The following is a 26,795-nucleotide window of genomic DNA, read 5'->3' as shown; positions in this document are numbered from 1 at the left end:
CATTAGAAGAGATGGGGTTTCTCCATGTTGGCCAGGCTGGTCTCAAACTCCTGACCTCAAGTGATCCACCCACCTCTGCCTCCCAAAGTGCTGGGAATACAGTTATGAGCCACCACACCTGGCCAGATTTATTTTCTTGAGAACTCATAATTTATCACATAGAGCTTTACAGTGGCAAAAATCTGTTCCCAGAAGGATAAATTCTACTTCTTCAATTTTTATGGCCAAGAAGCATCCTATACCTTACAATGTTGAACCAAGAGATGAGGGGTCATATTAAAGTCTAAGCTGGATAGATATCTCCCATCCTATTATGTAAAATTAATATCTAGTTACTATGATTGTTATCAGTCTACAGTTTTTTTTTTGAGATGGAGTTTCACTCTTGTTACCCAGGCTGGAGTGCAATGGCGCGATCTCGGCTCACCGCAACCTCCGCCTCCTGGGTTCAGGCAATTTTCCTGCCTCAGCCTCCTTGAGTAGCTGGGTTTACAGGCATGCACCACCATGCCCAGCTAACTTTTTGTATTTTTAGTAGAGACGGGGTTTCACCTTGTTGACCAGGATGGTCTTGATCTCTTGACCTTGTGATCCACCCGCCTTGGCCTCCCAAAGTGCTGGGATTACAGGCTTGAGCCACCGCGCCCGGCCCAGTTTACAGTTTTTATATGGCTTCACAGTCTTAAAACAACTCTGTGATATACGAAGAAGAAAGAATATACGTATTATCCTTATTTTCTATCAGAAGAAATGAGTTTAAATGGTTAAATGACTTCCTCAAGTTCATAGCAAACTATATGAATATTAGGTGTTTTACATGTGTTACATTTAACTTCAAAGATTCTATGAAGACACTCATTTACAATTAGCAGTTAGGTAAACAGATGAATTTTCCAAAACTCTCAAAAGTGATGGTATTAGTTGGTGGGGCCTAAGTGATTAGTGCCCTATAAAAGAGGCCTGAGAGAGAATCTTCTCCCTTCTGCCCTGTGAAGTTAAGAGTTAGAACACAGCTGTCTATAAGGAAGCAGGCCCTCACCAGATACCCAATCTACAGGTGACTTGATCTTAGACTTCCCGGCCTCCAGAAGTGTAAGAAGTAAATCTCTGTTATTTATAAGCCATCCAGTCTATGGTATTTTGTTACAGCAGCCCAAATGGACTAAGACATTAAGTAGAATTACCAGGGTCATACAGCTAGTAAGTTACATGATTAATCTGTATGACTGCAACGGCTCTGTCGTTAACTACTATGTAATATTACTTCATATTAAATTTTTTTTTTTTTTTTTTTGAGACGGAGTTTCGCTCTTGTTACCCAGGCTGGAATGCAACGGCGCGATCTCGGCTCACCGCAACCTCCGCCTCCTGGGTTCAGGCAATTCTCTTGCCTCAGCCTCCTGAGTAGCTGGGATTACAGGCACGAGCCACCATGCCCAGCTAATTTTTTTTTTGTATTTTTAGTAGAGACGGGGTTTCACCATGTTGACCAGGATGGTCTCGATCTCTCGACCTCTTGATCCACCCGCCTCGGCCTCCCAAAGTGCTGGGATTACAGGCTTGAGCCACTGCGCCCAGCCCTACTTCATATTAAATTATGTATTTCATTTAAATTGAGTCCTAACTTTTCCTTCTCCCTTGCCATGACCACATCCAGTCAGTCATTAAGTCCCGTTGGTTTTCCTCTGAAATTATTCTTCCAAAATCGTATCTTCTCCTATCTATAACATTGCTGCCTCTGTTCAGGCCATTATTATCTGAGGTCTAAATCATCATAATGATAAACTAACTGTTCTCCTAATCTTCATATTTGCCTTTCCAATTCATCTTCCACACAAAGACTAAATGAAGTAAGTTTCTAAAAAATAAAGTAAATCTAATCATGTTAAATTTCTTAAAATCCTTCAGGCCGGGCGCGGTGGCTCAAGCCTGTAATCCCAGCACTTTGGGAGGCCGAGGCGGGTGGATCACGAGGTTGAGAGATCGAGACCATCCTGGTCAACATGGTGAAACCCCGTCTCTGCTAAAAATACAAAAAAATTAGCTGGGCATGGTGGTGCATGCCTGTAATCCCAGCCACTCAGGAGGCCGAGGCAGGAGAATTGCCTGAACCCGGGAGGCGGAGGTTGCGGTGAGCCGAGATCGCGCCATTGCACTCCAGCCTGGGTAACAAGAGCGAAACTCCGTCTCAAAAAAAAAAAAAATACAAAAAAATACAAAAAAAATTAGCTGGGCATGGTGGCGCGTGCCTGTAATCCCAGCTACTCAGGAGGCCGAGGCAGGAGAATTGCCTGATCCCAGGAGGCGGAGGTTGTGGTGAGCCGAGATCGCGCCATTGCACTCCAGCCTGGGTAACAAGAGCAAAACTCCGTCTCAAAAAAAAAAAAAAAAAAAAAAAAAAATCCTTCAATAAACTTTCCAGTAAGAGACAAAACCAATAATCCATTACTCACTCATTTATCCCACAAATACATGAACTCTTCTTGTGTACTGGGCAACAAGCCACCCAATGGGGATGTGGCAGGATACAAAACAGACATGGTCCTTGCCTTCATGCAACACAATTTAGTCTAAGAGTTTCAGGTTATAACCTAAAATCAAATAATCACACAAGGCTGGGCACAGAGGAGTATGCCTATTGTCCCAGCTACTTGGGAGGCTGAGGGAGGAGGATGGCTTGAAGCCACGAGTTTGAAGCCACAGTACACTATGACTGCACCTGTGAATAGCCATTGCACTCCTGTCTGGATAACACAGCAAGACCCTATATCTTAAAAATAAATGGCCGGGCGCGGTGGCTCAAGCCTGTAATCCCAGCACTTTGGGAGGCCAAGGCGGGTGGATCACGAGGTCAAGAGATCGAGACCATCCTGGTCAACATGGTGAAACCCTGTCTCTACTAAAAATACAAAAAATTAGCTCGGCATGGTGGCGCGTGCCTGTAATTCCAGCTACTCAGGAGGCTGAGGCAGGAGAATTGCCTGAACCCAGGAGGCGGAGGTTGCAGTGAGCCGAGATCGCGCCATTGCACTCCAGCCTGGGTAACGAGAGCGAAACTCCATCTCAATCAATCAATCAATCAATCAATCGATAAAGGGAAAAAAAACCCCACACAAGTGAATATAAAATTATGTGTTTCAAAAGTGGTAAACAGTGAAATAAGATCATTTTAATCTAGGCTCTAGCCTGGATTGGCAGGGTCAGGGAAGGTTTTATTTAGGAAATCGCAAGAGATCAAATCTGGATGATGGTAAGAGTTTTCTGTGCACAAAAAGGTGCCAAGAAGAGACAGTAATAGAGGAAATAGTATGTGCACAGTTTCTATTAGGTGAAGAAGCATGAACCCACCAAAGAACTAAAAAAAGTTAATATGACTTGAGGCCCCAAGAGGTAGGGGATTGCATGGAATAAGCTAAGGCTAGACTAAGCAAAGGCTCTGTAGGATCTGTTTTGACCTTTTTAATAGAGCAATGGGAAAGTCCTTAAGGATTTTTTTTTTTTTTTTTTTTTTTGAGATAGAGTCTTGCTCTGTCATCTAGGCTAGAGTGAAATGGAGTGATCTCGGCTCATTGCAACCTCCACCTCCAGGGTTCAAGCAATTCTCCTGCCTCAGCCTCCCAAGGAGTTGGGATTATAGGCATGTGCCACCATGCTCGGCTAATTTTTATATTTTTAGTAGAGATGGGGTTTCACCATGTTGGCCAGGCTGGTCTGGAACTCCTGATGTCAGGTGATCTGCCCACCTTGGTCTCCTAAAGTGCTGAGATAACAGGTGTGAGCCACCGTTCCTGGCCCCCACTTAAACATTTTAATCACAGAGAAAGACATGATCAGATCTGTATAGCCACAGTTGGGGAGTGGGGGGGGTGGGGGCACACTGAAAACAAGGAAGAGAGCAAGAATGGATCTGGGAAACCTTAATGATCTATTGCAATTATTATAAACAACATTAATTTATTATTAAAACAGTAGCTTCAGTAACCAACAAATACCTCCAAGGAAATAAGGCAGAGAACTCACATTGGTAAATACATAAATAAAATGGCCAATAGAGATAGTATATACCACTCATGACAAAATAAAACATGAGATACTTTTTTTTTATGAGACTAGCAAAGATTTTTTTTTTTTTTTTTTTTTTTTTTTTTTGAGGCGGAGTTTCGCTCGTTACCCAGGCTGGAGTGCAATGGCGCGATCTCGGCTCACCGCAACCTCCACCTCCTGGGTTCAGGCAATTCTCCTGCCTCAGCCTCCCGAGAAGCTGGGACTACAGGCACACACCACCAAGCCCAGCTAATTTTTTTGTATTTTTTTTAGTAGAGACGGGGTTTCACCATGTTGACCAGGAGGGTCTCGATCTCTTGACCTCGTGATCCACCCGCCTCGGCCTCCCAAAGTGCTGGGATTATAGGCGTGAGCCACCGCGCCCAGTGCAAAGATTTTTTTTTAAACACTCGTAATATCTAACAATGGTGAAGATATAGTTCTCATATTCTGCTAGTAGTAATATATATTGGTAGATTAATTTGACAGTATCTTTTAAAATTGTAAGCGTTTATTCAGCATGACTCAGCAGTTTTAAAATGTTCTCTTACTGAAAACATCCACAGATGCAAACAGATGTATACAAGAACTGTTTTGTTTATAATACACAAAACTCTGTATTGTTTATAATAAAAGTTGTAAACAACCCAAGTGCTCATCAGTAGTGTAACAGCTAATTAAACTGCAGTATACCCATAAAATGGAATACTATTCTAGTAAAAAGAACGAGACAGTTCTCTATGTACTGACTGACATAGAAAAGAAAAATATAGCCAAGTTGGAGAATGAGATCAGAATGGAAGTAGGGCCCTTTTATTTTTATTTATTTATTTTTTTTGAGACGGAGTTTCGCTCTTGTTACCCAGGCTGGAGTGCAATGGCGCGATCTCGGCTCACTGCAACCTCCACCTCCTGGGTTCAGGCAATTCTCCTGCCTCAGCCTCCTGAGTAGCTGGGATTACAGGCACGCGCCACTATGCCCAGCTAAGTTTTTGTATTTTTAGTAGAGACGGGGTTTCACCATGTTGACCAGGTTGGTCTCGATCTCTTGACCTCGTGATCCACCCGCCTCGGCCTCCCAAAGTGCTGGGATTACAGGCTTGAGCCACCGCGCCCGGCCCCCTTTTATTTTTTTTAACACACAGTCTTGCTATGTTGCCCAAGTTAAGAGTGTAGTGGCACCATCTCAGCTCACTGCAACCTTCGTGTCCCAGGTTCAAGTGATTCTTGTGCTTCAGCCTCCTGAACAGATGAGATTACAGGTGTGCATCACCATGTCCAGCAATTTTTTTTTTTTTTTTTTTTTTTTTTTTTTGTATTTTTAGTAGAGATAGGGTTTTGCCAGTTGGCCAGACTGGTCTCGAACTCCTGACCTCAAGTGATCTGCCTGCCTCAGCCTCCCAAAGTGCTGGGATTACAGGCATGAGCCACCGTGCTGGCTTTTTCTTTCTCTCCTTTTATTTTATATAATTTTTTAAATGTTGTATTGGGATATTTTTATTTTGATTTTCTGTATTTTTTAAAGTATAAAAAAAAAGAAAAAAAGAATCATTAGTTTTATGGATTGAACTGTATCCCCCAAAAATACTTAAGCTGAAGTCTTTTAACTGCTAATATCTCAGAATGTGACCTTATTTGAAGACAGGGTCTTCACAAAGGTAATCAAAATAAAATGAAGTGATTGGGATAGTCTCCTAATCCAATATGGCTGATACCCTTATATAAAAATGGCAAATTTGGAGACAGGTATGCATACAAGAAGAATACCATATGAACATGAAAAAGTCCATCTATAAATCAAGGAGAGCAACATGGAAGAGATCCTTTCCATACAGCCCTCAGGAGGAACCAACCCTGCTTTCACCTTGATTTCAGACTTCTAATCTTCACAACTGTGAGATAATATATTTCTGCTTAAGCTGGCCAATTTGTGGCATTTTGCTAACTCTAGCAAACTAATATAGTTGAGAACATTTAAAAGTAGTGAGTTAGGCTTTGGGACAATAATTGCAAATTTTTTTAAAAAAAAAGGACAAAGTATCTTTTAAAAAAAAAGCAAGCAAGGGAGCAGCAAACACAGTAAACAGAAGAACCCAAGAATACTCATCCTTCTCAATATCCTGCAGGCTGAAGAACAGTATAGAGAGATCCTTTACATTTCCAATGGGATTAGAGCAAAGCACAGGAGTTAGCTAGAAAAGTAGATGACTCTTCAAAGACAGTCTATGACATAGTGAGATTCATAGGACATAAGAACTAGTATCACAGAGATGGGCATAATCTAAGAGATTTGAACCAGGCTGGGAATAATCTAATAATCCTGAATTTGAAATTGGGTAATAATCAATTTGCCTGAAAAGATCCAGATGAAATTGTCTACCATGAACCAGGTTAGTCAGTGCTTCTCAACAGGGGCACTCTTGGCATTTTAGGTGGGTCAATTCTTCATAGGACAGTACTGTCCTGTGCATAGCAAGATGCTTAGCAGTCTTGGTATGCACAGGTGCTAAATGCCAGTAGCAAGCTCAGTCATTCTGACAACTAAAAATATCCCACCATGTTCCAAATGTCATCTAAGTACCTTCCCCAGTTCTCTAAGTTAGGCTTACCATAAAAAAGTAAAGTCAGTTCTAAAAATTAACAGAATTACATATTTGCACACTTGAATTTAAATTATTATACTGCTGAAATATCTTGCCATATGCCATATATCTTTATTATCACAACACAATCTACTGTACTGATTGAACTTAAGTCTTCATTTCCCCACACTAGAATGTAAACTCCATAGAATAAAGGGCTAAATTATTTTTAATACTGGTATCTTCAATGTTATGTCTGAAACATAATACTCAGTAAACATTTGCTTATTGCTTCCTTGAAAAGTAAAGTTACTGCATAAATAAATGAATGAAAAAATAATAATAAAATAAATGTATGAATGGGGCTGGGCGCAGTAGCTCATGCATGTAATCCCAGCACTTCGGGTGGCCAAGGTGGGTGGATCACCTGAGGTCAAGAGTTTGAGAAAAGCCTGACCAACATGATGAACCCCATCTCCACTAAAAATTAGCCAGGCATGATGGCAGGTGCCTGTAATCCCAGATACTCAAGAAGCTGAGGCAGGAGAATTGCTTGAACCTAAGAGGCAGATGTTGCAGTGAGCAGAGATTGCACCACTGCACTCCAGCCTGGGCGACAAGAGCGAAACTGTATCTCAAAAAATAAATACATAAATACATAAATGTATGAAGGGAAAAACAAACATTAATGTATACTTTTCTGGGAAGGACTTTATCATTCATATGCAAATTCAGAAAATTGAGCCACTCAACTTTTGCAACAACAGCCAAACACATTTTAATCTGTTTATAAAGAGTGATCTCAAGGTTTATATGCCTAATGGTTACGACTGACATCATATGGCAGAATCTGTATGACCTGCCTAACTATAAAGAGACAAAGTAAGGTGATTTATAATATATATTCTATATAATGTTCCAGCTAAATACTGGTTAAAAGGTTCCATTTGTGTATTTACATGTAATTTTCTTTAATGTGGCACTTCCATGTTCCTATTTCAACTTGATTATTCTCTAGTCAGATGACCTTAGGGGAATAATTTAAACTCTCTAGGCCTTAGTTTTTCTCATATGTAAAATAGAAATGCTAATCCAGTATTCCCTTCATAAAGCTTTTATGAAGATTAAAGGAGATAATATGTGTAAAATGTAGCACATATAGGTTCTAAATGTATGTTAGTACCTTTCTTATTTCCCTTTCCTTTCCTTTTAAAATTTCCCACTGCAGGCTTTCCACATAACAAATCCTATTGCTAAACTTGTGAAGATGCTTTATATTCAAAGTACCACTTTGTGCCTATTTATACCCTCTTACAGTGTGAATAACACTTATTCCTTTGCAATTCTTGAAAATTCAAATCATCAAACGCTCACTTCTTTCTTTCCAAATTAGAAAATGCAAAAAATGATGTCTCAGGTCTTCAAAAGCCCTATAATTATGATAAAAATAACTGTGATGTGAAAAAAAAAAAACAAAAAAGCAGGAGAATGCATATGACTGACCAACACCCAGCTGTTCACAAAGACCGTAACAACTTATAAAAATTGTCAAATGTAGGCCGGGCGCTGTGGCTGTCTGTAATCCCAGCACTTTGGAAGGCTGAGGCAGGTGATCACCTAGGTCCGGAGTTCACAACCAGCCTAGCAAACATGGTGAAACCCCGACTCTACTAAAAATACAAAAAAATTAGTTAGGCATGGTGGTGAGTGCCTGTAATGCCAGCTACTTGGTAGGCTGAGGCAGGAGAAACACTTGAACCTGGGAGGCAGAGGTTCCAGTGAGATGAGATCATGCTATTGCACTCCAGCTTGGGTGACAGAGTGAGACTCCGTCTCAAAAAAAAAAAAAAAATTTGTCAAATACAAGAGAGTACTTTATACCTCCACTTATTAGCACATAGCAAAAATCAGTAGCATAAGATCTAAAGAAGTTCAAACAAACCCAGACCCTGCCTCTGTCTAAGCACCTGTTTAAACTTCACTGTTATTAATGGAAAACAGTAATAATAACCAGAGTCACTTTAAGTGTCCATTACGGAAAGGGGTAAACAAGTCTCTAATTCAGACTTTCAATATCATATCCAAGTGAGGCTATATAAACAAAAAGGTATAACACCAGAACTGGAAGAAAACAAAACTCATCATAGAACTTTAAAACTGTTTGCAATTCATGTAATCAGAAATCACTCCCTTCAATGTACTATGAATTAATTTTTATGTATTCTCTATCTTGTAAATACACACAAATATTGCATTAAACATTTTATGTGTGGGTTAAAAAGTATAAATTTAAAATAGAAAGCAATTAAAATATATCCCTATATTTTGTAACCATGTTCTGATCATTTTTAAAACTTATTATACATATTTTCAACCATACCAAAGTACACATAACAGTATAACCCCAAGTGCCCATTACATAGCTTCAACACTTAAAACCAATTCCCACCCACTTCTCCCCACCTGATCATTCTAAAGTAAACCTCAGATATCATTTCATCTTTAAATACTTCAGTATATATGTTTGAAACATAAGAAATATTTTTTAAACATAACAATGCCACTTCCATACCTTAACCAAATAACAATTCCTTTATTTTTTTTTTGAGACAGAGTTTCGCTCGTTACCCAGGCTGGAGTGCAATGGCGCGATCTCGGCTCACCGCAACCTCTGCCTCCTGGGTTCAGGCAATTCTCTTGCCTCAGCCTCCTGAGAAGCTGGGATTACAGGCACGCGCCACCATGCCCAGCTAATGTTTTGTATTTTTAATAGAGACGGGGTTTCACCATGTTGACCAGGATGGTCTCGATCTCTTGACCTTGTGATCCACCCGCCTCGGCCTCCCAAAGTGCTGGGATTACAGGCTTGAGCCACGGCGCCTGGCCCCAAATAACAATTCTTGATATTTTTTTTTTTTTTTTTTTTTTTTTGAGACGAAGTCTTGCTCTATCACCTAGGCTAGAATGCAGTGGCATGATCTCAACTCAATGCAATCTCTGCCTCCCAGGTTCAAGTGATTCTCTTGCCCCACCCTCCCAAGTAGCTGGGACTATAGTCACCTGCCACCATGCCAGGGTAATTTTTTTTTTTTTTTTTTTGTATTTTTAGTAGAGATGGGGTTTCACTGTGTTAGCCAGGATGGACCTGACCTCGTGATCCGCCCACCTCGACCTCCCCAAGTGCTGGGTTTATAGGCATGAGCCACTGCACTGGCTTTGTTTTTTGTTTGTTTGTTTTGAGGCAGAATCTCAATGTGCTGCCCAGGCTGGAGTGCAGGGGCTGTGGTCTTGGATCACTGAAACCGCTGCCTCCCAGGTTCAAGCAATTCTCCTGTCTCAGCCTCCTGAGCAGCTGAGACCACAGGCGCAGGCCACCACGTCTGGCTTGTATTTGTACTTTTAGTAGAGAGGGGGTTTCACCATGTTGGCCACGCTTGTCTCAAACTCCTGACCTCAAGTGATCCACCCACCTTGGCCTCCCAAACTGCTGGGATTACAGGCATGAGCCACCACACCAGGCACAATTTCTTATAACATGAAATATCCAGTGTTCACATTATCGATAGTGATCTTTTTTGGCAAAATTTTAATGACATTATTTCTTTTTCTTAAGAGTCAGGATCTTGCCCTGTCTTCTAGGCTAGAGTGCAGTGGCACAATTATAGCTCACTGTAGCCTCAAACTCCTGGGCTCAAGCAATCCTCCCATCTCAGCCTCCTGAGTAGCTGGGAGTACAGGCACACGTCACCATACCCAGTTAACTTTTATTTTGTGTTTGTGGGGGGTGGTTCACTGTGTTACCCAGGATGGTCCTGAACTCCCGATCTCAAGCCTCCCAAAGTGCTGGGATTACAGATGTGAGCCACCATGCCTGGCCTTATTTTATAATCCTATGCTTGAACCAGGCTTCAAATAAGGGCCATACACTGTGGTTGATGAATGTGACACAAGTCTGTTTTATTATACAGGTTCTCTTCACAAATATTTTTTTGAAAAAACTGAGCCATTTATCCTGTACTGTCCCACAATCTGGCAATTTTGATTGCCACCTGTGGCATTGTTTAATGTGTTTCTTTAACTATGTAGCTCCTATAAATTGACTGTTAAATCTAAAAAGGTGACCAGATTCTATCTGACATTTTTGGCAAGAGTGCTTCATAGAGCCTACACTGTTTTTAATGGAATCAATGCTAACAACCACTATATTCTATAATGCTAGCACTTTGAAGGCTGAGGTGGGAAGATCACTTGAGGCCAGGAGTTCAAGACCAGCCTAAGCAACACAGCAAAATCCCATCTCTATTATTGTCACAAAATAAAAATTATCCAAGCACAGCTTCAATATAAGAAAAAATAAAAATTAAATTTTAAAAACGAACCACTGTAAGAGTTGAAAAAGAAAGAAAAAAAGGCCAGACATAGTGGCTCACACCTGTAATCCCAGCACTTTGGGAAGCCGAGGCAGTGGATCACCTAAGGTCAGATGTTTGAGACTAGCCTGTCCATCGTGGTGAAATCCCATCTCTACTAAAAATACAAAAATTTGCTGGGTGTAGTGGCACACGCCTGTAATCCTAGCTACTTGGGACGCTGAGGCAGGAGAATTACTTGAACCAGGAAAGTGGAGGTTACAGTGAGTTGAGATTATGCCATTGCACTCCAGCCTGGGTGACAAGAGTGAAACTGCCTGAAAATAAAGAAGAGAAAGAAAAGATAAGTAAGAGAAAGAGCACAATAGTTAAAACTCAACAAATTAAAATCACTTTTTTTTAAGTCAGAGTCTCCTGTTACACAGGCTGGATGATCTTGGCTCAGTGCAACCTCCAAAGTGGCTGGAACTACAGGTACACGTCACAACACCTGGCTAATTTTTCTATTTTTAATAGAGATGGAGTTTTGCCATGTTGCCCAAGCTGGTCTTGAACTCCTGACCTCAGGTGATCCACCTGCCTCAGCCTCCCAAAGTACTGGGATTACAGTCGTGAGCCACCGCGCCTGGCCTAAAATTACTTTTTAGAAATATATTTCCTGGCCGGGCATGATGGCTCATGTCTGTAATCCCAGCACTCTGGGAGGCCAAGGCGGGCGGATCATGAGGTCAAGGGATCAAGACCATCCTGGCCAACAAGGTAAAACCCCGTCTCTACTAAAAAATACAAAAAAAATTAGCCGGGCGTGGTGGCATGCGCCTGTGTCCCAGCTACTCAGGAGGCTGAGGCGGAAAAATCGCTTGAACCCAGAAGGCAGAGGTTGCAGTGAGCCGAGACTGCGCCATTGCACTCCAACCTGGTGACAGAGCAAGACTCCGTCTCGAAAAAAAAAAAAGAAACGAAATCATGAAAAATAAAACAAGAAAGTATCATTACCCCCAAGAAAATGGGGTGGAAATGTTTTTTTTTTGTTTTATAAATTTTAAAAATACTATTAAAAATATATATATATGTATATTTCCTTCAGATGTACCTGTTTTTATGGTCAAAAATAACTTTTTAATTATAAACAAGGCATAAGCTTGCATTCTATTCTATTCATATGCCATCATAAGTATTTTCCATACTGCCTTGTAATAATTATTTTTATGGCTGAAGCAAATGTATGTATTGTATTTAACTTACCATTAACTTTTTTTTTGAGACAGGGTCTCATTTATCACTTAGGTTAAAGTACAGTGACATGATCATGACTCACTACAGCCTTAACCTCCTGGGCTAAGTGATCCTCCCAACTCACCCTCCCAAGTAGCTGGGACTACAGGCATCCACCACCATATCCAGCTATGTTTTAATTTTTAGCAAAGATAAAGTCTCACTATGTTGTCCAGGCTGGTTTCTTTAACTATATAGCTCCTATAAATTGACTGTTTCACCTTGTCTGGAGTGCAATGGTGCAATCTCAACTCACCGCAACCTCGAACTCCTGAGCTCAAGCAATCCTTCCACCTCAGCCTCCCAAGTAGCTAGGACTATAGGCATGTACCACCGAATCCAGCTACTTTTTAATTTTTAGTAGAGATGAGGTCTCACTATGTTACCAGGGCTGTTCTCAAACTCCTGAGCTCAAATGATCCTCCCACCTCAGCCTCCCAAAATGCTGGGATTATAGGAGTGAGCCACCACACCTGGACCAATATCCAATTTTGGATACAAATTACTTTAAATGCATTTGCTATTCTAAGTAACACTAAAATACACATCTTTTTGTTTATTGCACTTGTTAAGAATTATTTACTCAGCTAGGCACTGCGGCTGGCGCCTATATCCCAGTGCTTTGGGAGGCCAAGGTTGGCAGATCACGAAGTCAAGAACTAGAGACTAGCCAGGCCAACATGGTAAAACCCTGCCTCTACTAAAAATTAGCCGCCTGGCCGGGCGCGGTGGCTCAAGCCTGTAATCCCAGCACTTTGGGAGGCCGAGGCGGGTGGATCACGAGGTCGAGAGATCGAGACCATCCTGGTCAACATGGTGAAACCCTGTCTCTACTAAAAATACAAAAAATTAGCTGGGCATGGCGGCGCGTGCCTGTAATCCCAGCTACTCAGGAGGCTGAGGCAGGAGAATTGCCTGAACCCAGGAGGCGGAGGTTGCGGTGAGCCGAGATCGTGCCATTGCACTCCAGCCTGGGTAACAAGAGCGAAACTCTGTCTCAAAAAAAAAAAAAATTAGCCGCCTGTGGTGGCACATGCCTGGAATCCCAGCTTCTTGGGAGGCTGAGGCAGGAGAATTGCTTGAACCCAGGAGGTAGAAGCTGCAGTGAGCTGAGACCGTGCCACTGCACTCCAACCCGGGTAACAGAGAGAGAGGCTGATTAAAAAAAAAAAAAAAAAAGATTTACTCAAAAAAGAAATCATTCAATCAAAAAATGGAATATATGTCCCTTTTTTTTTGGTAGAGATGAGGTCTCCCCATGTTGCCCACATTACTTTTGATTTCCTGGACTCAAGTCCTCTGCCTGCCTCAGCCTCCCAGAGTGCTGGGATTATAGGTGGGAGCCACCACGAGCATCCACATATAGCTTTTTGTTAAAGTAATACAAAACATGTGAGCATTATTACATGTTAAAGAAACTAAAGATAATGTGACCCAAAATTTATTTATCAAAGTTATAATAAAATATTTTACACATATGCAAAATTGCAAGTAACTGATGCTTTTTTCAATAAAGGTATCTGAATTTAAAGACAGGATAAAATGAAGATATATTTAATGACTTCCATCTCATTTTAAAGTCATCTTATTGAACAATACATCATGAAATCTTTAGTTGTACGTCTAGGAAATTTACAATGGAGCTCTCTTCTACCAGTGTGTATATTTTAACTTTTCTCATACAGGTGTCTCTTCCACTTTGATGACTGGCTAGAACAGCAATCTGTATCATGAACGTGTGAGCTGGTGTCCTTTGATTATCAGTTAAGAGAATGTGAATTCAGCCACTTGGTTCTACCAATTCAAGTTGTCAAATTTCTTGAAGGTTCTGAAAATTATTTCTTATACTGGCTGAGATCTTGCTTGGAGTATAGCTTTCATCAGATTTGTAGCTTGCATAAATACATAATGTCTTCACTCTTGTTTTTATTCTGAATTGGATATTCACTAAATGAGGCTGGGAGCCATCTGATTGCCAATAAGTTTCTAGATTGTCAAGTCGTAACTGATCCTCTCTAAATCCTAGTTTGCAAGATGAGAGGAACCAAACAGCTAGTGAACCAGTTTCCTGTACTTTCCAACTGCTTAGGGTCAGCACCAGGAGATGTCTTGTTTGGTGTAGTCATTTTTAAAAATATTCTGGCTGCTTGCTGAAACTCAGGTTCTCAGGATCTCCAGCAGCTCTGTGCCACGCCCATTCAGCTTCCTAGGACTGCCTGGCTTCTCCAGCTACCCACACATGGCTTTTTAAATGTATAAATGGCCGGGCGTGGTGGCTCAAGCCTGTAATCCCAGCTCTTTGGGAGGCCGAGGCGGGTGGATCACGAGGTCAAGAGATCGAGACCATCCTGGTCAACATGGTGAAACCCCATCTCTACTAAAAATACTGAAAATTAGCTGGGCATGGTGGCGTGTGCCTGTCATCCCAGCTACTCGGGAGGCTGAGGCAGGAGAATTGCCTGAACCCAGGAGGCGGAGGTTGCGGTGAGCCGAGATCGCGCCATTGCACTCCAGCCTGGGCAACAAGAGCGAAACTCCGTCTCAAAAAAAAAAAAAAAAAAGAGCATTAAATGTATAAATATGCCAGTGTCAATTTCACCAGCACTGACTGATATCAATATTTTCTATTTTTTGTTATGTAGTCATAAAATTTTAATTTCTACCTCTTAGTATCTAATAAAATATTTCTCCATTGTTTACTAACCCACATAAACATCTTTTTGCCCATTTATATTTTGAAAATGTGATGGTTTTAACAACTTATGTAGATGCTGTAAAACAGACATTTTGCCAGTTGACATTCTATAACCAACTGCTGATTTGTTCCACCAGAGGAAGCATTTATGAAGACTCAATACACAACAACAACATAAACTGTGTTTTTCTTTCTTTTTTGAGATAGGGTCTCACTCTGCCACCCAGGCTGGAGTGCAGTGGCGTGAGCATGGCTCACTGCAGCCTCAACCTCCCTGGGCTCAGGTGATCCTCCTGAGTAGCTGGGACTACAGGCGCATGCCACCATGCCCAGACTGGTCTAGAATTCATAGGCTCAAATGATCTGCCTGCTTTGGCCTCCCCAAGTACTGGGATTACAGGCACGAGCCAAGGTACCCAGACTGTTTTTCAAATAATTCTCTCTTGTTTAAAAAAATTATAATCTGGTGGTTTGTGCTTGCCATCAGTGGATGTGTCACTCTCTGGTAAAAACATGTCATTGTTAGCCGCAACCTCTGGGCTGGGATGATCTATGCTCCTGGTGCAGCAGGGGAGCCGAGCCATGGCCAGTACAGTGATAGCAGTCAGAGTGACCACTGCTGCTGCAGGATTTGCAACCCATGAGGCATGTGGAACCTCAAGTAAAACCAATTTTTCAAAGTCTACCAAAATCTGCCTTCAGTGATGGCTACTACAGAGGTAGGTTTGAACCCAAAATGACAAAATGGAAAGCAGCACTTACAGTACTGTAAGCACTACTGTCAATAAAAAGAAATGAGAGATGTTTATTGACCAATTATGCTCTTAAATCACCCAGATAGATCTTCTATCACAACGAAAATCAGTGAAGCAAAAGATTTACTAGAAAGTCAAGCTAAAAAATGAAGTAAATGTATGAATTTTAAGGTCATATTACTTTGTTTATATGAGTACCAATTTTTTATAATAAAATGGTCAGAGCTACCTAGATTAAATGGATTACTTTCTAGAAACAAAAAATCTACCAACACTGAATCAGGAATAAACAGAAAGTCTGAATAAACCTATAACTAGCAGGGAGATTGAATCAGCAATCAAAAACTTCCACAAAGAAAAGCCCTAGGCCGGGTGCGGTGGCTCAAGCCTGTAATCCCAGCACTTTGGGAGGCCGAGGCGGGTGGATCATGAGGTCAAGAGATCGAGACCATCCTGGTCAACATGGTGAAACCTCGTCTCTACTAAAAATACAAAAAATGAGCTGGGCATGGTGGCACGTGCCTGTAATCCCAGCTACTCAGGAGGCTGAGGCAGGAGAATTGCCTGAACACAGGAGGCGGAGGTTGCGGTGAGCCGAGATCGCGCCATTGCACTCCAGCCTGGGTAACAAGAGCGAAACTCCACCTCGAAAAAAAAGAAAAAGAAAAAGAAAAGCCCTAGATCAGATGACTTTGCTGGGAAATTCTACTAAACATTTAAAGAACACCAACCCTTCTCAAACTCTTCCAAAAAATCAATAGGAAGAGGCCGGCCACAATGGCTCATGCCTGTAATCCCACACTTCGGGAGGCTGAGGTAGGCAGATTACCTGAGGTGAGGAATTCGAGACCAGCCTGACCAACATGGTGAAACTCCATCTCTACTAAAAATACAAAATTAGCCATGCGTGGTGGCAAGTGCCTATAATCCCAGCTACTCGGGAAGCTGTAGCAGAAGAATCGCTTGAACCCCGGAAGCAGAAGATGCAGGGAGCCGAGATCACACCACTGTACTCCAGCCTAACGACAAAGCTAGACTCCTCTCAAAAAAAAAAAAAAAAAATTAAATTAAATTAAATTAAAAAAAAAAATTGGGCCAGGCGTGGTGTATCACATCTGTAATCCCAGCACTTTGGGAGGCCAAGGCGGGTGGATCGCCACATCAAGAGATTGAGACCATCCTGGTCAACATGGTGAAACCCCGTCTCTACTAAAAATACAAAAAAAAATTAGCTGGGCATGGTGGCGCGTGCCTGTAATCCCAGCTACTCAGGAGGCTGAGGCAGGAGAATTGCCTGAAGCCAGGAGGCAGAGGTTGCGGTGAGCCGAGATCTCGCCATTGCACTCCAGGCTGGGTAACAAGAGCGAAACCCTGTCTCAAAAAAAAAAAAAAAAAAAAAAAAAAAAATTCAAGAGGAGGAAATACTTCCTAACTCACGCTATGAAGCCAATACTATCTTGATACCAAAACCAGGCAAACATACTATAAGAAAACTACAGACCAATATTCTATATAAATGTATACTGATACAAAAATACTCAAGAAAATAATAGCAAATTGAATTCAGCAATACATCAACAGAATTATACAACATGACCAAGTGATATTTATTCCTGGAATGCAAGGATAATTCAACATATGAAAATCTTTAATGTAATACATTACCGAACAAAATGAAGCAAAAAACACAAATGATCATCTCAATTCATATAGAAAAAGCATTTAACAAAATTCAACACTCTTTCATGATTTAAAAAAATGAAAAAAAGGCCGAGCGCAATGGCTCAAGCCTGTAATCCCAGCACTTTGGGAGGCTGAGGCAGGTAGTTCAAAAGGTCAGCAGTTCGGGATCAACCTAGCCAAGATAGTGAAACACCATCTCCACCAAAAATAAAAAAAATTTAAAAAAAAAAAAATTAGCCGGGTTTGGTGGTGTGCACCTGTAATCCCAGCTACTTGGGAGGCTGAGGCAGGAAAATCACTTGAAACTGGGAGGTGGAGGTTGGAATGAGCCGAGATCGTGCCACTGCACTCTAACCTGGGCAATGCAGCAGGACTCTGTCTTAAAAACAAACAAACAAAAAGCTGGAAAAAAAAAAAAAAAAAAAAAAACCTGGGCCGGGCGTAGTGGCTCACGCCTGTAATCCAAGCACTTTGGAGGCCAAGGCGGGCAGATCACCTGAGGTTGGGAGTTCAAGACCAGCCTGACCAACATGGTGAAACCCTGTCTTTAAAAAAAAAACCTAGTAACACATAAATTATCTCAGCATAACAAAGGCTATATATTAAAAATCCAGAGCCAACATCATATGCACTGGTAAAAGACTGAAAGCTAGCCTGGCCAACATGGTGAAACCCCATTTCTACCAGAAATACAAAAATTATCCAAGCATGGTGGTATGTGCCTGTCATCCCAGCTACTAGGGAGGCTGATGCAGGAGAATTGCTTGAACTTGGGAGGCGGAGGTTGCAGTGAGCCAAGATGGGGCCACTGTGCTTCAGCCTGGGAGACAGAGTAAGACTCTGTCTCAAAGAAAAAAAAAGAAAAAATAACTGAAAGCCGGCCAAGCATGGTGATCACACCTGTAATCCTAGCACTTTGGGAGGCTAAGACAGGCAAATCACTTGAGCCTAGGAGTTCAGGATCAACCTGGGCAACACAGTAAGACCTCATCTCTACTAAAAATTTTTTAAAATTAGCCAGGTGGTGTGGGGCATGCCTGTGTTCCCAGCTACTTGGGAGGCTGAGGTGGGAGGATATGTTGAGACCAGGAGGTTGAGAATTTGGTGAGTTGAGATTGTGGCAGTGTACTAAGCCTGGGTGACAGAGTGAGACTGTCTCAAAAGAGAGAGAAAAAAAAACAAAGACTGAAAGAACTTTTGTTTTAAAATAGAAACAAGACACAGATATGTACTTTTGCCATGTCTATTCAACATAGTATTGGAAATTTAGCCAGAGTAATTAAAAATAAATAAAAGGCATCCAAACTGGAAAGGAAAAGGTAAAATTAATCTCTGTACACCAACAGCATATGCTACATTTAGAAAACCTTAAAGATTCCCTACAAACTAAAACACAAAAAGTGTTAGAATTAATAAATTCAGCAAAGTTTCAGGATACAAAATTAAAAAAATCCTGTTGCATTTCTACATACTAATAATGAATTATCCAAAAACAAAATTAAGGCAATAATCCCATTTACAAAAGAATAAAATACCTAGAAATCAACTTAACCAAGGAAGTAAAATACTTACACAGTGAAAACTACAAAAGACAAGATTGCTAAAAGAAATTAAAGAACATATAAATAAATAAACATCCCATGTTCATGGACTAGAAAATGTATTAAGATGTCAACAATGTCCAAAGTGATATACAGATTCAATGCAATCTCTAACAAAACCCAACCATATTTTCCGTAGAAATAGAAAAACTCATTCTTAAATTCAGATGGACTCTCGAGGGATCCTGAATAACCAAAATAATCTTAACAAACAACCACCACAAGAGACTCACACTCTGTGGTTTCAAAACTTACTACAAAGCTATGATAATCAAAACAGTGTGGTGTTGACATTAAAGACAGACATAAAGACCAATGGAATACAAAAGAGCCCAGAAGTAAACTCTCACATATACGGTCCAATAATTTTTGACAAGAGTACCAAAACCATTCCATAAAAACAGAACAGTCTTTCCAACAAATGGTACTTGGAAAACCATATATCTACATTCAAAATGATGAAACTAAACTCTGGTTTTAAAAAAGAAACTAAACTAATACTATACACAAAAATTAACTCCAAATGGGTCAAAGACCTAAATGCAACCACTGAAACTGCAAAACACTTAGAAGAAAACATAAGAAAAGACTTCATGACATCAAATTTGAAGATGATTTATTTGACATGACACCCAAAGCACAAGTAACAAAAGAAAATGTAAGTTGGACTTCATTAAAATTAAAAACTTTGGTGCATCAAAGGACAAAAAGACAATGGAGTGAAAAACCCAAGAATGAGAGAAAATATCTACAAATAATGTATGTGATAGGAGACTGATAGCCAGATTTAGATATAAAGACTTCTACAACTCAACAACAGAAAAGACAACCCAATTTAAAAATGGGCAAAGGGCCGGGCGCGGTGGCTCAAGCCTGTAATCCCAGCACTTTGGGAGGCCGAGGCGGGTGGATCACAAGGTCAAGAGATCGAGACCAACCTTGGTCAACAAGGTGAAACCCCGTCTCTACTAAAAATACAAAAAATTAGCTGGGCATGGTGGTGCATGCCTGTAATCCCAGCTACTCAGGAGGCTGAGACAGGAGAATTGCCTGAACCCAGGAGGCGGAGGTTGCAGTGAGCCGAGATCATGCCATTGCACTCCAGCCTGGATAACAAGAGCGAAACTCCGTCTCAAAAAAAAAAAAAAAAAAAAAAAGGGCAAAGGACTTGAATAGACATTTCTTAAAAGATATAATGACCAGTAAGCAAATGAAAAGATGCTCAATATCACTAATCATTAGAGAAATACAAAACAAAAACACAATGAGATACCACTTCATACCTATTAATACAGCTATTATCAAAACAATAGAAAACAAGTGTTGACAAGTGTTATTTGTCCATTTTCACACTATTATAAAGAACTACTGGAGGCTGGGTAATTTATGAAGAAAAGGGATTTCACTGATTCACAGTCCCACAGACTTAACAGGGAGCATGACTGGAAGACCTCAGGAAACTTACAATCACAGCAAAAGGCAAAGGGGAAGCAAATGTATCTTACCGTGGTGGAGCAGGAGAGAGAGAGCATGTGAAGGGGGAAGTGCCACATACTTTCAAACAACCAGATCTCATTATTATGAGAACACTATTATTATGAGAACTCAATATTATGAGAACAGCAATGGGAAAATCTGCCCCAAAATTCAATCACCTCCTACCAGGCCCCTTCCCCAACACACTGGGATTACAATTAGAGATGAGATTTGGGTGGGGACACAGAGCCAATCCACATCAAAGAGGATGTGGAGAAAGTAGAGCTCCTGCGAATTGCTCATGGGAATGAAAAATTGTGCAACTGCAGTGGAAAAGGCATATAGTGCTTCCTCACACAGGACTATCATATAATCCAGCAATTTTACTTCTGGGCATATACACGAAGAACTGAAAGCAGAGACTCAAACAGATATTTTTACACCCATGTTCATAGTAGCATTATTGGTAATAGCCAGGAGGTGGAAACAACTGAAGTATCCATTGATGGATAAAATAATTAACAAAATGTGGCATATACATACAATAATCAGACTTAAAAAGGAATGAAGCTCTGATATATGCTACGTGATGGTTAGTATTAGTGTCAACTTGATCAGACTGAGGGATGCCTAGATGGCTGGTATTGTTTCTGGATGTGTCTGTGAGGTATTGCCAGAGGAGAATGACATTTGAGTCAGTGGACTGAGAGAGAAAGATCCATTCACAATGGGGGTGGGAACCATCCAATTGGCTGCCACTGCACTAAAACAAAGCAGGGAAGCAAAGATAAGCCTGCTTGCTGAATCTTTTGGCTTTCTTTCTCTTTTCCCTTGCCAGAAGCTTCCTCTCCTCCTGCCCATGTACATCAGACTCCAGGTTCTTTGGGCTCTGGATTCTGAGACTTGCACTAGCAGCCTCCTGAGGGCTCTCAGGCCTTGAGGCTCAGATTGAAGGCTGCACTGTCAGTTTTCCTGCTTTTGAGGCTTTCAAACTTAGGCTGAGCCATACTACTAGCTTCTCTTTTCCCAGCTTGCAGATAGTTTATTGTGGGAATGCGCCTTCTAACTGAGCTGATTCTCCCTAATAAACTCTTTTATATATACATATATCCTACTTATTAAAGTCATATATATATCTCCATATCCTATTAGTTCTGTCCTTCCAACTAATATATGCTACAACATGGATGAAATGTGAAGACAGACAAAAAGTACAAACATTGTACAATCCCTCTTACATGAGGTATCTAGAATAGTAAAATTCATACAGACAGAAAGTAGAGGCTGAGTGCAGTGGCTTACACCTATAATCCCAGCACTTTGGGAGGCTGAGGTGGGCAGATCACCGGAGGTCAGAGTTCCAGACTGCCCTGACCGATATGGAGAAACCTGTCTCTACTAAAAATACAAAATTAGCCGGGTGTGGTAACACATGCCTGTAATCCCAGCTACTCGGGAGGCTGAGGCAGGAGAATCACTTGAACCCAGGAGGCAAAAGTTGTGGTCAGCCAAGATCTTGCCATTGCACTCCAGCCTGGGCAACAAAGGCGAAACTCTGTCTCAAAAAAAGAAGGAAAGAAAGTAGATAGCCGGGCATGGTGGCTTACACCTGTAATCCAAGCACTTTGGAGGCTAAGGTGGGCGGATCACTTGAGGTCAGGAGTTCAAGACCAGCCTGACCAACATGGTGAAACCTCGTCTTTATTAAAAAAAAAAAAGAAAGAAAGAAAGTAGAATAGCAGTCACCAGGCATTAAGGGCAAGGAAAAATGGGAAGTTAAGTTTGAGATGATAAAATTGTTCTGGAGATAACTGCTATGGTTGCACAACAATGTGAATGCATTTAATAGCACTGAACCATAAACCGTCAAACCCATATACACTAGTAAACTTTGTTACACATATTTTACCACAATTAAAAATTATGACTAGCATTTAGAATGCATCAGCAGACTAGATATTGAGAGGGAGATGGCTCTCAGGAGAAGAGATGCAAAAAACAAAAAATAGCATGAATTTAGTGCAAACATTTTCTAGCTACATGTTTTTTATCTTACTTTGCACCTAAGTTATCTGTTCATAACATCTGGTACTGAGTGAAGGCCTATTACCTTAATGCTTCCCAAGGAGCCCAATCAGTGGCCATGTTTTAAAAGGAAAGGAAGCCAGGAGCAGTGGCTCACACATATAATACCAACACCTGGGGAGGCTGAGACAAAGAGGATCCCTTGAGCCCAGGATTTCAAGACCAACCTAGGCAACATTAAATTTTTTAAAAAATTAGTGGTCAGGAATGGTGGCTCATGCCTGTAATCCCAGCACTTTGGGAGCCCGAGGCAGCTGGATCACCTGAGTTCAGGAGTTCAAGACCAGCCTGGCCAACATGGTGAAATCCTGTCTCTACTAAAAACACAAAAAATTAGCTGGGCATAGTGGCAGGCGCCTGTAATCCCAGGTACTCGGGAGGCTGACGCAGGAGAATCGCTTGAACCTGGGAGGCAGAGGTCGCAGTCAACTGAGATCATGCTACTGCACTCCAGCCTGGGCAACAAGAGTGTAACCCTGTCTCAGTAAATAAGTAAGTAACTAACAAGTGCTAGCACATGCCTGTAGCCCCAGCTACTCAAGAGGCTGAGGTGGGAGGATTGCTTGACCTTGGAATATCAAGGTTGCAGTGAACAATAGATCAAGAGTTTGTCTCAAAAAAAAAACAGGAAAAAGAAAACAGGATAAAAAAAATCTTTAAGAAAGCTCATCTCTCAAGGTACAAGCCAAAATATTACCTGTCTTAATGTGTAACTAATTCTGATTTTATGAAGGTTATTCTGTATTCACATCTAAATTCTCAAATGTTAAACAAAAATGACTTTTTTTTTTTTGAGACAGAGTTTCGCTCTTGTTGCCCAGGCTGGAGTGCAATGGCACAATCTCGGCTCACTGCAACCTCCGCCTCTTGAGTTCAGGCAATTCTCCTGCCTCAGCCTCCTGAGTAGCTGGGATTACAGGCATGAGCCACCATGCCCAGCTAATTTTTTGTATTTTTAGTAGAGATGGGGTTTCACCATGTTGTCCAGGATGGTCTCGATCTCTTGACCTCGTGATCCATCCGCCTCAGCCTCCCAAAGTGCTGGGATTACAGATGTGAGCCACTGTGCCCAGCCAACAAAAATGACTTTAACTCAAGTTATCTAAAAATAAATTGCAACTAATTTAACCCATAACTATTTGAAATAATAACTTTATATGTAATAAAATAAATACTAGATATTTTTCATCTTTCTTTTTGAAACAGTATTTATGGAATTTGTTTTAAAAATTATGGTTTAAAGGTCAGGCACAGTGGCTCACACCTGTAATCCCAGCACTTTGGAAGGCCAAGGCTGATGTATCACTTGAGCCCAGCAGTTTTGAGACCAGCCCAGGCAATACGGCAAAATCCCATCTCTACAAAAAATACAAAAATTAGCTGGGTGTGGTGGTGTGCACCTGTAGTCCCAGCTACTCAGGAGGCTGAGGTGGGATAATTGTCTGAGCCCAGGAAGTAGAGGCTGCAGTGAGTCAAGATTGCACCCCTGCACTCCAGCCTAGGCAACAGAGTGAGATCCTGTCTCCAAAAAATAAAAATAAAAATTATGGTATAAATGCAGACATTCCTCTCAGAAATGCAAAGAAAATAACATAAAAATCACCATGAAGAAACCTATCTAACTGTTTTATTTTTATACTCTCAATTTCATTTATGGGAAAGAGCATGAGTTATACAGCTAGCAAGACTGTGGTTCAGAGTTCTACCATATCGGTTTCTTCAACTATTAATTAGGGATACCATCAACCATCTCATAAGTTTGCCAGGAAGATTGTTAGATCAGGTGTCCCCAAACTACAGCCCGCGGGACGCATGTGGCCCCCTGAGGCCATTTATCCGGCCCCCTACCGCACTTCAGGAAGGGGCACCTCTTTCACTGGTGGTCAATGAGAGGACCACAGTATGTGGCGGCCCTCCAACGGTCTGAGGGACAGTGAACTGGGCCCCTGTGTAAAAAGTTTGGGGACGCCTGAGTTAGATAATAAATAAAGCCCAGAGTAGGCATTGAACAAATGTTAGCTCTCTTTTGTTTCTCTCTTAGCTGGCTGGCTGCCCAGGAACTCCATGGTCACATTTCAGGGGTCACTAGAAAACTGGCCCTTATTAAGGACAATTTTATCACTCCATAATCTGTTTCTTCTTGAAACCAGGACATATTATGCATAATCCTCATGTTGTAGATTATACCTCCAGACTTATTCATCTTACCTATCGATGCTTCCCCTTCTCCTATGTTACCAGGATCCCACTTTTTTCAGGTAACATTGTGCTCAGCCCCAGGAGATAAATCATGATGGATTAGATAATCCTGATCCCCTTTGCCTGTAATTGGTCATGGTCTAAAACTGGCCTATAGGCCGGGTGCGGTGGCTCACGCCTGTAATCCCAGCACTTTGAGGCGGGTGACTCACGAGGTCAACAGATGGAGACCATCCTGGTCAACGTGGTGAAACCCCGTCTCTACTAAAAATACAAAAAATTAGCTGGGCATGGTGGCACGTGCCTGTAATCCCAGCTACTCAGGAGGCTGAAGCAGGAGAATTGCCTGAACCCAGGAGGCGGAGGTGGTTGCAGTGAGCCGAGATTGAGCCATTGCACTCCAGCCTGGGTAACAAGAGTGAAACTTCGTCTCACAAAAAAAAAAAAAAAAAAAACTGGCCTATAAGTTGAAGGAAGGTGCTGGAGGTCCCTTCCTCCCTGATAAGAGGGTAGCAAGAGTAGAGTAGGTTCTTTTGCCCCCCCAGCCAATTTCTTTGTGCTTACGAAGTTGTCAGGTGGAGACCTGACAGAGCTGAGATACTACCTTCAGACATGAGGGGAAGACCAAGAGAACTTCCATGATCCTTTCTCTGCACTCAGACATAAATCAGTGAGTCTCATAGCTTCTGTTTACATGAAATAAACGTTATTTTCACCTAAGTCACTGAGGGTCAGATACTCTGCACCCTGAAGTTGAAAGCATCCTGATTAATACAGACAGATCAAAAAATCAGGCAAGAAGGGCGGTAGCGATTAATCATTCAGCACTATGACTTCTGAAATTTCATTTAATCTTGACAACAGCCCAATAAAAATTATTAATCTTTTTTTGGCTTGTTTTTACAGATTAGAAAACTAAGGCTTAGTAAGGTTATATAATTAATAGTAACAAAGATGAAATCTGATACCAGACCTGATACCAAATCTCAAAAATATAAAATCTCCTTCCCTCATTATTTACAACTTAAAAACAAACAAACAAACAAACAAACAAAAAAACAAAAAACAAGATGTGTTTTTAGCTAACAAAATTTGGGGAGAACAGGCCAGGAGCGGTGGCTCAAGCCTGTAATCCCAGCACTTTGGGAGGCCGAGGCGGGTGGATCATGAGGTCAAAAGATCAAGACTATCCTGGTCAACATGGTGAAACCCCGTCTCTACTACAAATACAAAAAAACTAGCTGGACATGGTGGCACATGCCTGTAAACCCAGCTACTCAAGACACTGAGGCAGGAGAATCGCCTGAACCCAGGAGGTGGAGGTTGTGGTGAGCCGAGATCGCGCCATTGCACTCCAGCCTGGGTAACGAGCGAAAGTCCGTCTCAAAAAAAAAAAAAAAAAAAAAAAAATTGGGGGAGAGGTAAAGAATATCATTCTTAAAACCTTGTCCTAAGAATCTACAGGCTTCAACTCTATTTTGTATCAAAGTTATATGGGAGAAAAGACAAAAATATGTGTGCATGTGTATAAAGAGTTCCAGAATGTTTCGTACAATGGCAAAAATCTCACAGAAAAAAGTAGAATGGACTCTAAGTGTAATATTTTTCAAGAATTAAATGTAATTTTTATTTTTATTTTATTTATTGTATTTAAACGCAATTATTCAAGAATTAAAAAATTTAAAAGTTAATGACAAGTATTTCCTAAACTAAAAGAATAACTTCCTTATTTCAAACTATTACATTAACCAAGTAGGTATCAATACAGAAACCACAAAGTTTACACTTCCTCAATTCTCATGTCTTTGTGAAAACTGATTCAGCGTAAATCGTGGCAACAAAAAATTTTATAAACTAAAAATCAGTGATGTCATTGTTTTATACAGAAATTTACTAGAATTAGATTTTCAAAAAAGTTATTTACATCAACTCAACCAGACATATATTCACCTTACAATGCCTCTATTACTATCTAATTGAGCATTACAAAATGTGCATGCCAGATTTCTGAGCTTACACATGCAACTTAC

General features: G+C 41.0%; 1 protein-coding gene and 2 pseudogenes across 4 annotated transcripts in view; 1 reads left to right on the top strand and 2 right to left on the bottom strand.

Annotated features, from left to right (window-relative positions):
* The window catches only part of ZFYVE9 (zinc finger FYVE-type containing 9), a 227,987-nt gene that overhangs the window by 95,261 nt on the left and 105,931 nt on the right, over positions 1 to 26,795 (bottom strand). The gene's annotated exons all lie outside the window — the stretch shown is intronic.
* LOC141580255 (anaphase-promoting complex subunit 10 pseudogene) lies at positions 1,986 to 26,789 on the bottom strand (annotated as a pseudogene).
* LOC101038800 (mitochondrial import inner membrane translocase subunit TIM14 pseudogene) lies at positions 15,549 to 15,871 on the top strand (annotated as a pseudogene).

The sequence above is a fragment of the Saimiri boliviensis genome, chromosome 11 (assembly GCF_048565385.1).
Source record: "Saimiri boliviensis isolate mSaiBol1 chromosome 11, mSaiBol1.pri, whole genome shotgun sequence".
In the NCBI taxonomy this organism is placed as follows: domain Eukaryota; kingdom Metazoa; phylum Chordata; class Mammalia; order Primates; family Cebidae; genus Saimiri; species Saimiri boliviensis.
Note: the sequence above shows the minus strand (reverse complement) of the source record. Positions and strands in the feature narration are given on the sequence as shown.